Below are 6,665 nucleotides of genomic sequence, written 5' to 3'. Positions count from 1 at the left end.
CACTGCTAATCACAAATGGCAAATGATTAAAAAAAAAAAAGCTGCTAATATTAATTATGAGTGCTTGAATTTGGAAACACAAAGCAGCCATTCATTGTTCACCCTCAGCTCGCAGCTTCCCTTCATTCAAATATTGATTAAGCTCTTCGGCATCGTCTGACTGCTCTGGATGAGAAAAAAATCTGTCGGGGAGATTTTAACACCAATTAAATCCTTCACGGTTTGTTTTGATTTTACTTCCAACAGTACATAATGGTGAACAGCCTGCGCCCCCTCCCCTTTTCTTTTTTTTTTCACAGAGATCACAGAACACAGAGGGTGGTGGGGGGGGACATGATGACCCCATCCCAGAGGAGCCTGCTGCTTTTGCCTGCAAGGTAAAGAGCCGCGATGCAGAGGAGTTTTTTGATTTAATCACCGCGCTCCGCAGTGCACAGTGTGTACTAGGAGGAGATGGCAATTATAACGCCCATGCCGGCCTGCTGTCCTGCCCGTGTGGTGATGTATTCCCCGGGGCGGCGTGGGGAGACAGTGGCGGGGGGGGTGGGGGGGGCACCGCCACCATGAAAGAGAGTAGAGACCCCCTCCCTCCTCAGACACGCCAGGCTCATCACTCTGCACTCCGAGCCGTTCCGCCGTGGCGTGCCACGTTTAGTCAGAGCCTCCGCGTGCGCGCAGTATAAACACTTCCAAACAAGGTGCATCGTATTTTCTCGGTGTTTTTTCTTCTGTGTGTGCTTTTTTCTGCCAATACAGGAAATCCCTCCACCGCACTGACCCAGTTTACTTTCTGGCCTCAGATCGATGTGATTACACAGCGCTGTTTACACATTGTCTTCAATCCTCGCATTAACGCCTCTCTCTCTCTCTCACAGTCCAGATTTAAAGCGCCCTTTTGATTGTATTGTTTATACTAAGCGGAGAGGAGTTTGGTATTGCGATACAATATTGATATTACCATAAATAAGTACTGGCGCCAGCTCTCCCGCACACTTGCATTCGTCAGACTTTTTCACACCGAGAGGAACTAGCGCAACAACTTTTCATATTGGATCAATCCTACAAGGAATATTGTTGTTTATTGGCAAACATCCTGACACATCATCATACACAATGAAGCGGGCATGAATAATTAATATCCTCTCATACAAAATATTCACTCCAATGGTGTTTACTCCCCTGCAGACATCCATACTGAGGATAACCTCTGCTGTTTAGAGGAGCTCGGCGTCTCACTTCTCTGCTGCTGAATACTGAGAAGTTACAAGAGACGCAGTAACAACATGAAAGCGGCAAGAAATAGATCAGTAAATACACAGCAGCGCTGTTTAAAGAGTGGCTCGGAAACACTGTGATTGTGTTTTTCGAACCAGGAAAAATAGCGTGCTTCAGCAGTGCAGCCGAGAACCGGCGAACGCAGAGAGACTCGGGCTAAAACAGGTGAGAGGATGATGAGTTTTATCAGGCTTTTTTTCTGAGTTTAAATAAACATTTGCAGGCACAGAAGAGTCATTTATAATGCATCTGCTTTGTCTGTAAATAACCTTGTACGAATCGGAGGTTTTTGATGAAAACAATTGCATTGTTTTGAATTTCTTCCGGCTACATTCGTCACCTCTGCCCTCTTCTTTGTTTAGCGTGTTTGCTCAGGTTCGGCTCCAGCTGTTAACACATATTTGGATTGGATTGCATTCGACTCGCTCCGTAGATTTACGGCCTTCCTCCTTCAGTTTCCAAAAGCTGTCACATAAATTATGCCCAAGACAAAATTATTGTTAATACTTGTGCTACATTTTAGCACATCCGCGGCTGGTACCTCTGGTTTAGACGAAAACCAACAGACTTACAAGTGAATTTTGTATACCTTAGCGAATGTAACCCAGTTGGGTCCTGGAGACAGTGTACAGCTGAATATTAAACCGGTGGCTGACTGACTGATGGAAGACGGTGCAGCCCTGGGGAGACGTCTTTGTGGGAGAAGTGACACTCCCCTTGTAACTGTCTCGGAAGTCAATGCTATCACATTGTCAAACTCAGAACTTGCTTCCCTCGTTTCTTTCATTTTTTTTCACCCCCCCCCCCCCCCCCCCCCCATCATCTCTGCATTCGGAATCATTCCCACAGCCTAGAGCTACGAGCGCAGACTTTTAGCGCACGTCCGCTCTAGACGGGAAGTGTGGGGGACGGGGTGCATCCTGGGCCACCCTCACCAGGGAAAGTGACAGGCGGGATAATTGGCACTAATCAAGCGGCTGCTCGGATTGAGGGAACGTCGCTCTCCTGCTCGGAGAGGAGAGCAGGGTTGACCCACAGAGGTAGCGCCCAAGGCCCTCCAGTCGCTCCCACAATGGATTCTGTCAGTCCTCAGCGTGACAGTCGTCATCTAACCGGCGCGGTCCCTCTTTGGTCAATATGCACAAAAAGAAAAAAAAAAAAAAGAGCAAGAAAGGAGAAGAAGAAGAAGAAAGTCAGAGATGGAGAGGGAAGGAGGCGGGGGTGGAGGGAGAGGAGAGGGAGTAAGAAAGACGTTTCCTATTTCACATGAAAACTAGGATGTTATGAAGAGCATACTACATTATTCTTTTTTATAATTTCTCTTACAGCGATTGCTTTGAATTACAGAGGACTTTTTTGTCGAGCGCGAGAAGGAGATGAATCAAAAATTCATCTGAAGAAGTTCTGCATAGGGCGAAGCGAATATACCTCTGGTGGAACCAACATTTGCAAAAGTTCTATCTCCTTAAGCAATTATTAGCGGTGATAGTTTGACATGTACAAGAGTTGTCAACAACTGACTTTAAACAAAGTACAAAGCAGAAGTAAACAGTGCCCAGGGCAAAATTAACTTGGGGGACTAGCCATCTCATGAATTATAGATGGCTATCTATTACTGCAGTGAGTGGTGCTACCAGGAGGCTTCGTTCTCTGGAAAAAGACTAACCTATTTTCAACACATCTGAAAGTCGGAGTGACAGCGAGACGCCAAAGAATGCAATTCAGGGAAAAAAAAAATGAGCTTGTTATTTAGTAAACGAGTTGTGTAATTTCTAAATTGTGGCAAACTAACCGAGGAATCCCCCCCGGGGGGTTTGGTGTCATCTGCTATACGCGCTCGCCTCCTAACTGCCATTCACTTGCAAATTAATTCCCTTCACAGAGCGCGTTTTAATCCGTCTAATTAGCAAAGTGGCCTGTACGTAAAAGCCCGTGTTTTATCTTTTTAATCCTCACCTCCCCAAAGCCGCCTGGTAATAAGTGAAATTATGAGGCGATGCGAGCGCGCCGGGAGGAGTTTTGACAAAACTGGACTTCGGTTTTCAAAGTGAGGGGTGGGGCCTCGCCCGGGGGCGCGGCGTGATAAAAACCTGGAGGTCAGGGGGATGTATCTCTTAACAACACAATATTTCTCTTTTTTTGCATTGGTCAGAGGCTCCTTTTTTGAAAATGGAAGACATAATCATTTTCTGAAACAATAAGTGGTGAAGCTTCGGTTCGGGCTTCGTAAGGTCTGTAAATGCTCTGGATGGATGCTGTGTTTTTTGCAACTCAGACACATTTGCATCTCAGGAGAAACAGGTTTAAACTCATCCACCGAAAGAAAAAAAAATCCACAAGTTCAGCCCTTTTTTTTTCTTTCCTCTCCACATACCTTCAGAGTATTTTCCCTGTCATAATTCTCAGGGTGGAGATGTAGTACATCCATTGACCTGAGATGACAAAGAAGAGGGATTAGAGAAGCTCCCAGATGCAGTGGCGCGGGAGCCACGAGGAGTTTGGCTGGTCAACATTGATAAAAGACAACAGCGTGTCCTAACCAGGGACTTGTGCCTGCCAGTGCCTTCTGGGCTCCGTCTCAGGAAGACGTTGGGACGCCTGGATTGGCACCTCTCCGGATACGCGAACCACTGGAGAACCGAGAAGCCTGAACCGCAAAGACTCCCTGTAGATCCAGAAACTCACCAACGGCTTCTTTAGACATGAAGAGTAAACAGATGCTGAAAGTCAATTAGACAGAGTGTTTTTTTTTCCCCCACCTTTTTTGAAGCTGGGCTGATAACGAAGCTGGAAGCTGAGAACGCGACGAAGCTGCAGTGGAAGCATCAGCAGCACATCTGCAGATGCTCTGCTCGGTCTGACTTTCACCCCACCACATGGTTTTGCTTTCCCAACCTCGCATTCATCCCCCCACCGTTCCTCTGCTTTCTCCTTTTTTGCAATTTGCAAGTCTTTGCACAGCGTGCGCCGATCCGCCTCATCTTCAAACGACCAGTAAATACAACCCCTCTTTACACCGGTGGAAATAAATACATAGCTGCATACAGTAGGAAAAACAAGACTGTGATCCGGCTCTACAAACATGGTGATTGGCAGGTTGGATGGCACAAAGTGGGATTCCAGCACGGCTTCACACATTAATTGTAGCTGCCGTTTAAAGGATGTTAACCAATATATATTCAATGCTCTCTTTTTAGACTTTAGTTCTGACGAGGCACTCTTCAAGCATGGCAGCGATGTGTGAGCGGCGCCGCTGCGGATTTCAGGAGACTTGAAATACCTTTTTTAGTCGGAGCGTTGCTGCAGAACAACATTCCCTCCAGGTGTTTATTGGCAACAGAATAAACTTAAAATAACTTTAGTTTGTTTTGAATTGAAAGTCTTCATAAATGAAAATAAACAGTGCCGCAGCTATGTGCTCCCGAATTTTCCTCCCCGTTCAAATGAATATGTATTTACTTTGTATACTTTGGCACATCAGCGTTGAAGTTTCTCTTATTTGATTTGAGTGTTTTGACAAGGTCCAGAATTATTTATCATCCCGGACACGCCGAGGACACCCGAGCTTTGTTGTTCCTGATTAAGGGCCTCAGTTACAAGCCTATGCTAATCTGAGGAACGCAGGATTGGGGAGAAGAACTTTGCAGATGAAAGTCGCCTCGCTCTGATAAAAGGGACAGTGAACACAACACTGCATAACATTAGCAAGGTGCGCTCACTTCCACGGACTCATAATTGTCCAACATGCCTGGGAGATACACAGATGAGTTGGTGGGACTCCAAAAATCCTTGTTTTGCATAATACTCTCGGAAGCAGGGAGGGGCAGGTGCGAGTGATCTTCCCTACTGTCTCCAAGTCATTTTGTTTATCATTCAAATGCAAACCTTGTTCCATTATCCATGAGGGAGCGGCAGTTATGTGTTAATGTCCCCCCTGTCTTTGGGTCCGAGCTGACAGCGCCGTGCGCGTCCGTGTCACAGATGATGAGAGACAAAAGGCAGACAGAGGGCAGCAAAAAACAGGTAATTACCTCATACCTACACTTTCACACAGGCGGCTCCCTCAGCATCCGCGGCCCTGCGTAATATAATTAGCCTAACCAGGCCACAGTCTGGCGACGTGTTTGAGGACACGGAGACTTTGATGAAATCTGAGGTGTCAAGCTGACATGAAGGGACGCCGGCGCTCCCTCTCTCTCCCTCTCTCTCCCTCTCTCTCCCTCCTGCTCTTCTGTTTATGCTGCATGCAGTAAAAAGAGCTATCGCACGGGGATCCACTGCCTTCATGGGCTCCATGTGATTGATTATTTAGTGAAAAACTCCTCAGCCGAAATCAGTCTGAAGCCAGCAAATAAAGTCAAATAACAAGGGAGAGTGCAGGTCTGAGGGAGGGAAAGATCTCAAGATGTTTTTGAAGCGAGTCAGAGTCGCCAAAGGCTAGAAGCTCCTCACACTTTCATATCCCCCTTTTTAATATTTCTCCCCCATTTTAATGATGTGCTTCCTATCCTTGAGTAAAGTTCTTCATAGCCAGCCTTTTTGCCAGAAAGGATTTTTTCTCTTTGAAATAAAATGTAAGTATATATTTAGTCTCTGAGTTTAGAGGCTTACAGGCCAAAGCAGATATTCAAATTTGTGCTTTTATGAATACGCATATTGACGGTTGTCTGGCAATTTCCAGAATGTTAACAATATTTTAATAAATAGTGTGTGAGCTCTGTGTTCAAGTTTTGCTGGAGGAACTTGAAGGTTTGATTTGTAAATTAGCAAAAAAAAAAAATTTACAATAATGGAAATAGTTCTCAACTTACAAGTGCTGGGCATGTTAAAAGAAAATGTGGGCACCAATATGAAGAAAAGTGATATTTTCATATATGTCTCATGAAAATAAACAGGGCTGAACATGAACACTGAGTAGTTTGTGTAAATTATGGGGGCTTTGCATAAAGAAAAATCAAATATTGATGATGATGCTGGAAAAACATCCAACGGAGAAAAACAATGAAGACCGAGGCAGCGGGCGTCTGTCGCTCCGGCAGCTGTGAGTGAGGCTGCGGCTATCAAAGCCGAGCCTTTGATATCGCCACTTTCACAGAGATCTGCTCTCCTTCCGAGCGGCTATAATGAAGGCATCTCACCGCGCTCCGTCCGTCACAAGCCGGAGCCGAGCTGCTCCGCTCGAGCCCTTAAGGCCGGATGAATGTACCTGCTCCTCTTTCTCTCCCCGACTGAAAGAGGCGCTCCTGTGATGAAATACAGACGGTGAAGATGGAATATGTGGCTTTTTTTTTGTGTTTACCGGGAGCTGGGACCCATGATGTTGCAATCATAAAGAAAATGTAGCCATTAAAGATGGCTGCAGAGTTAAAACCAGTGCTGGCCTTACTGTA

Source organism: Salarias fasciatus, chromosome 7 (assembly GCF_902148845.1).
Source record: "Salarias fasciatus chromosome 7, fSalaFa1.1, whole genome shotgun sequence".
Lineage (NCBI taxonomy): Eukaryota > Metazoa > Chordata > Actinopteri > Blenniiformes > Blenniidae > Salarias > Salarias fasciatus.
This window is presented reverse-complemented; position numbering follows the sequence as displayed.